The sequence below is a fragment of the Labrus mixtus genome, chromosome 7 (genome assembly GCF_963584025.1).
Source record: "Labrus mixtus chromosome 7, fLabMix1.1, whole genome shotgun sequence".
In the NCBI taxonomy this organism is placed as follows: Eukaryota; Metazoa; Chordata; class Actinopteri; order Labriformes; family Labridae; genus Labrus; species Labrus mixtus.
In genome coordinates, this window is record NC_083618.1 from 16529396 (window position 1) to 16535503 (window position 6108).

The 6108-nt window shown below is 40.7% G+C and overlaps 1 long non-coding RNA gene across 1 annotated transcript; it reads right to left on the reverse strand.

The window, feature by feature from the left end:
- Window positions 1-2030: 2030 nt before the first annotated feature.
- On the reverse strand, window positions 2031-4231 carry LOC132978189 (uncharacterized). Its single transcript, XR_009673875.1, has 3 exons — window positions 4009-4231; window positions 2528-2701; window positions 2031-2417 (listed from the first exon to the last, which is right to left on the reverse strand). It is a non-coding gene; the product is annotated as an uncharacterized LOC132978189 (long non-coding RNA).
- Between the last annotated feature and the right edge of the window lie 1877 nt (window positions 4232-6108).

Sequence of the window (6108 nt, forward strand, 5' to 3'; positions counted from 1 at the left end):
TTTTCAGAAAATTAATTTCAACTCATTCAGCTCAAGCTATTTTTGCCATGTTCACAGTGGTAATGATCAAAGGCACCACTCAGACTGTTCATCAGACATTAAAGGAAAGAAATGATTTACCTCTGCAAATGAAATACCTCCCGTAGAGTCATGGCTGTGCATTTCAATAACTCGTTCCAGAGTCCAACAATCGCCATTTTGATTGGTGCCTTCAATTAGATTCTGACATCAAATGAAATTTCAGCAGCACAGTAATTGGTTTGGTCATGCTTTGACTTCACACATTGACATAACAGAAATTGTGACTGCTCCCAAACACAAAATGCTGAACAACATTCAGTTCTGTCCATATTCACAAACATCAATGACAGAAGTATTGCAGATAGATCTTATACATTGATGGATTATAACTACCAATTCTAACAGCCTTACAGCAGTAGTCAAGAAGTGAGTAGAAGTAATAGCTTCACATTTGACTTTGGTTGGAAAGATGTTCCCTACTAACTCCCAAGACCCCACGGCGTATAATCTAGGCTGTGCTTTTGCACGGTCTGACAGCGCATGCCTTACCCCACTGAAACCATTTCTAGAGCCGAGGGCACCAGCTGGGCGTACACCTGGTAGTAACCTTACATCCTTAGCTTAAACTTACAACCACCTTAAAGGCTTTATATGCGATTTTTTGATCCAGTAGATGTCGCCCTTGAGCACCAGCATGAAATCAAAACAAACGGCTGTTTGGCCACACCTCCTCCATACTGTAGCCTCCCTCTCTACTCCAGCAACACACCTCCGAGTCCAACCCCCCTCAACTCGGGTTCGCACGAAGGAGTCAAGCTCCAGCAGTGGATAACATTTCCCTTGTAAAAGCTTTCTTACGGAAAAATGTCAAGTGACAAGGTAAGTAAGACGTTTTTAGTAATGTCATTGTTAAAGAATTATTTTTTATATCCCGAAGATATGCACCTGTGTTAGGAGCTATTTTTTTTTCTACTCCGGAGTAGGCGAAAGTAATTTGTAGCTTGCAGTTTGCACTGCTACTGCTAGTTTTACCATTAGAATAATTTTGGTGATTGTAAAATGCCAGAAACAGCAATGAATAAGTGTTTTCACTTGAATCCCTCTGAATGTTTGCCATTTTTTACAGTCGGATGTCGGTATGGCTGCTGAAGCAGGCTGCAGCAACTAGCTACCGTCGACGAGAAGCCGGTCGCGGGGCCGGTCGAGTTTCCGAGGCCATTGCTTCAGCCGTTTGGCATCATTCGCCCTTTACTGCCTTGATGCAGGTGTTTCGCGGGTCCACAGGAACTTCAGGGAGGACATCACTCTACTTGGCAGGGCAAGTGAGCCAGCGCAAGACAACCGGGAGTACTGCTTTGCTGCATACAGAAGCTTTATATATTGGAAACCGGTTGGTAATTCCCAGCTGCCATGTGTGGAGAATCAGGGATAAGTGGCCTGATCCCTATGCTCAGTATACTGGATATATTCCTGGCCACTAGCAAAACTTCTTTTACATGTGGCTACATGCACATTTGGGGCATCAAATGCCAACACCAACTTGTTTGAAGTGCCTTTGTATTCCGTTAGAATTATTTAATGTTGCATTTTTTTTAAATAAATCTAATTTTGTGATGTAAAAGGTCTGATCAATTGCATTTGCATAGCCTCTTCATGATCTGTGAAAACCACATACACATTTTCTAGTAGGAAGTAAAAGGTTTCCTCTTCTATGCATTAGCTAGTGAAAACAAGTAAGCCACAGTGTTCTTGCTTATAATTACATGACAGTGAGCTGTTAATATTTACAAAGTAGAAGCATGTATGCATATTTTTGACATGTCTACACAGACAAGTATAGTCATTACAGCATGTGACTATCATACTGTAATTGAGTTCAATTTTTGGGGGGACAAAGATTAAAAACATTTGAAGCAGTCTTCTAAAAATAAAAGATCATCATTTACAGATACAGACTAAATAAGCCAACCAATTTACAAAAAAAACAATTAAAAAGCTGTTGATAAGTATTTATTTATTGAAATTATGCTCTGGACATTTAGACAAAAATGCAAAATGTGTTCGTACATCTTGAAAAGAAAAAATAGACCATGCTGATATTATTGAACTTAGCAGCCTGTGATAAAACAGCACCATTGCTGCAAAATGGATATTTGTTTGACAAAGTCCATAAAGTCATAGTGCATTCAAAAAAAAGGTGCGTTTGAAGTGATTGGTTCGAGGGTCGTAGCAAAAGGCACTTTTGTTTTGATGCGGGGAGCAAATTACTGGTTTTACCACAGCATGCGGTCCTCCTATATTACAGCAGCTGTACTTGTAGCCAGAAACTGCAGATGAATGAAAGGAGGCCATGTGCTTTCACAACAGCTCTTGTTGTCATTCTGGCTGTGCTGGATCTGCAAATGGGGACCAAAAATATCAAATTGTAAGTAAATTATTATAAATTTAATTCAAATATTCACATCTAATACTCTTTAGTTAATTCAAATTTTTATGAATTACATACCAAGACCTCATCTGAGTTGTTTCTCAGCAAGTTCTGCAGTGGGTGGGGGGGGAATGGGTGCCAATGGTCCAAGCTTCCGAGGGTTGTCTGGACGCTGTTCCCTTGTCAGGGGCATCCCTGCTCCTGAACAGAGCCTCCTCGACACAATCCTGGCCTGCAGGACCCTTTTCAAATCTGAAAGAAATAACAGCACACATGAATTAAATTATCCTTAGAAACAGTAAGTTTGATCTCCCCAGCCAAAACACTGTTTTCATGCATCTGTATTGTAGAGAATCTCAGTAGCTACATTTAAAGTATTTATCACATGATGACAGCAACAACAAAAGCATTGCGAAACTTAGCCTCACGTGATTTCATGTGACAGAGGCACTATAGAGAGCGACAGAGGCACTATAGAGAGCATCATAACAAACTGCATCTCTGTCTGGTCCGGAGCCTGCAGTGCCTCCGACTGGAAGTCCCTGCAGAGAGTGGTGAGGACGGCGGAAAAGATCATTAAGACTCCACTTCCTCCCATCCAGGAAATCGCTAAAATCCGCTGTCTGACCAGGGCTCAGAAAATCAGCAGAGACACCTCCCACCCCCACCAAGGACTGTTTTCGCTGCTGGACTCTGGAAAGAGGTTCCGCAGCCTCCAAAGCAGAACTTCCAGGTTCTGTAACAGCTTCTTCCCACAGGCCATAAGACTTTTGAACACGAAAAAATAATCCCTCCATTCCCCCTCAAACCCCCACACAGGACTACCTCACTGGACTGTAAAATACAATATAACATACATCACAAACGTGCAATATATTTATCTGTATAGTAATTTTACTCATAGCTTTTCTTTTTATATCTATTTATATCTGCACCTTATATTTTCTATGTGAATACTTGCTGCTGTTTTTATCCTGCACTAACAAGTCAAATGCAACAAAATTTCGTTCTTATCTGCACTGTAAAGTACAAGTTTGAATGACAATAAAGAAAGTCTAAGTCTAAGTCTAAGTCTAATTTCTGCATAATGAGTGCCAAGCTGATAGCATTATTTAGATTAGTGACCCACCGTAGTTTAGCCGAGAGCATGCCAACAGACAGCCTGAGCTTGGACGTTACTATACAAGATTTCTAACTACCGTATCTGCTACATCATAGCTGGAGTAGGGAAATTCAAAAAACAAACGACCGTATATATTTTCGTAATACCCAACTGTTCATAACCGCTCATATGCAACTCGTTAGCTTTGCAACTACTTCAGCTTGGCCTATTCAGATGTTGCCTAACGCTCCGAAGCCAGTTCTGTTGTACTATAAAGCAGCAAATGAGAATAACAACATTGATCAAACAAACAATCAATGGTGTTTAAATATCTAGAAAGAATGCATGTTTTAGCTCAAGCCTGTGGCTAGCAGGCTAATGTTAGCATATTGTAGTTAGGTCGTAGCTTTACATTGCACATTACACGGAAAGACCGTGCTTTTAAACACTTACGTACCATTCAAATAAGCAGAGCGTATGATATTATTTTTTTTCTCTAGTCAGTGACTAAGAAATAGAAACGTTTATGCCTGGACCACTAGGAATCTATCGGGGTACTTACACATCCAGGAGAAGCAACGCCAGCTCAGAGTCGTGTTCGAGCCCCTTCGGTGAGCGTAGGGCTCTCCATCGTGGAAAATCCAGCCCAATGTTGATTCTAGTTCTACTCCGGTCTTTGTCTGCTGCTGTTCTAGAAGCCAGGCTAGATAAACATTGCTTCTATATCAACAAAGCCAGTGGGACTGGAGCTTCTCACTCAGTGGAAACAGTCATGACTCAGAGAGTTATATACAATGGACATACTTGATTTCTGATACATTTAAGTGTGAAAAATCGCATATAAAGCCTTTAAAGTTATACCATGTGAACCAGGTGGACTATTGCACTGTTTGAGTCGCACCTGCATGGGTGTAACTTTTATGCCTGAATGGAGCAGGCGCAAGTTAAAAAAATCTGACTTATATCCAAGGTAACACAAACAGAAAAGGTAGCAGTCAGAAAAGGAAAAGGACATTTTGATGGCAGCTCGTTTGTTAACAGAATGATCATTGAAAAGGCATTTAGACGAGTGAGAGAGCCACTCGTGATACGACACGCTGGAAATTTACTCAGTGAGCCCATTGAAAGGTTTTATTTTAGCCAACAAGCCCTGTAAGAGCACTCCCCTGAACTACAACAGGTGTTGGACATAAATGCAAACCCTGCAGGTGCTGATTTCTCTCAGTGTGTGTCCAATTTGAACAACTTTACTCTCTCATTTTGTTATAATCCTTCATTTAAAGAAAATGGTGTTAGAGGCTATTTTTATTGGCCCAAATGAACCTGTGCTTGTTTGATTTAAAAGGCTTAAATTCAAGACAGGGGCATTTTAAAACACCGTGGGGAGACATGGTTAATGTTCATCGGAAAACAGCATATTGTGTCATAATAAGCATTTCCTCTGCTCTTGAGGCAGCACTAGACTCAGCACTTTAGGAGAACAAAGCTTTTCAGAACAACGGGATCACTGACGCTATTAACATCATTAGCATTAATGGGATGTACAGTAGCTCCAACTAGACTAGCACCCCATGAATAAGGAAGATGATGCAAGGTGGGGTGTATGTCAGCAGGAAATAACCTCCTTGGGATTGTAGTCAATGTTGTCAAACTGGTCTCTTTCTGATTGGAAGCCTAGCAGGTGGCTTAGCTTGGTTATTTTCACTCTACAATAGTCAAACACTTAGCTAGCTAGTATGCTGTATCCCAAATATGGGGAACCTTGTTTCTGTAAACTGTTGGTGTCAGGAATATACATAGAGCTATTGTCAGTTGAATCACCAGAGAGATCTGTTATATCTGCTGGTAACATGGGAGTAACTTTCCAAAATGCCTCATCAGGATAAACCGACCACCAAAAATGTTACTTTCTTATCGAATCATATGTGTTAAAAAAGTCCAAGAGTATAAATTACTGTAGCTTTCAACCTTAGTCTGAAATGAATGGAGGTTGTTTTCAGTGCCTTCCTCTTCATTACAGCATCAAGTGATTCACAGGATTTAAAAGTGATTGACAACTGGCTCAAACAGCTCATTAGTGAGATAAGGGATTGACAAAGGATTGTAAGCCATTGGTTTACCAAATATGAAACCCTACCTTACCCTCATGCAGTCTCCAGGTCTGCAAAGATACAAACTTGATGCCACTTACCTCTTGCCATCCTTAAAACCACACAACTATCTGACCTGACTCTGGTAGTTGACTACAACTATGACTGCAACAATAACTGTGGTTGACTCACAATGTATCCTCCAATGTTCCCTTGAGCTAGTTTTTTAATTCTCGTATACCCACCTCACAGAAATGATTCTATCATTGTGTTAGTGAGAACTACAATATATACAGTAAATGGAAATAAGATGTTCTTCAATGGTGGCCCTTGACCCTCCCTCCCTGCCATGCTCATGTTCATCACACTCCCCTACAGCAAGCAAATCATCCCTGTTTAGAGAAAGAAGCTTAAGTGTTGCAAGGGTTTGGTCTCTATTCGCCAAGGCAAAACCATCCATCATGATA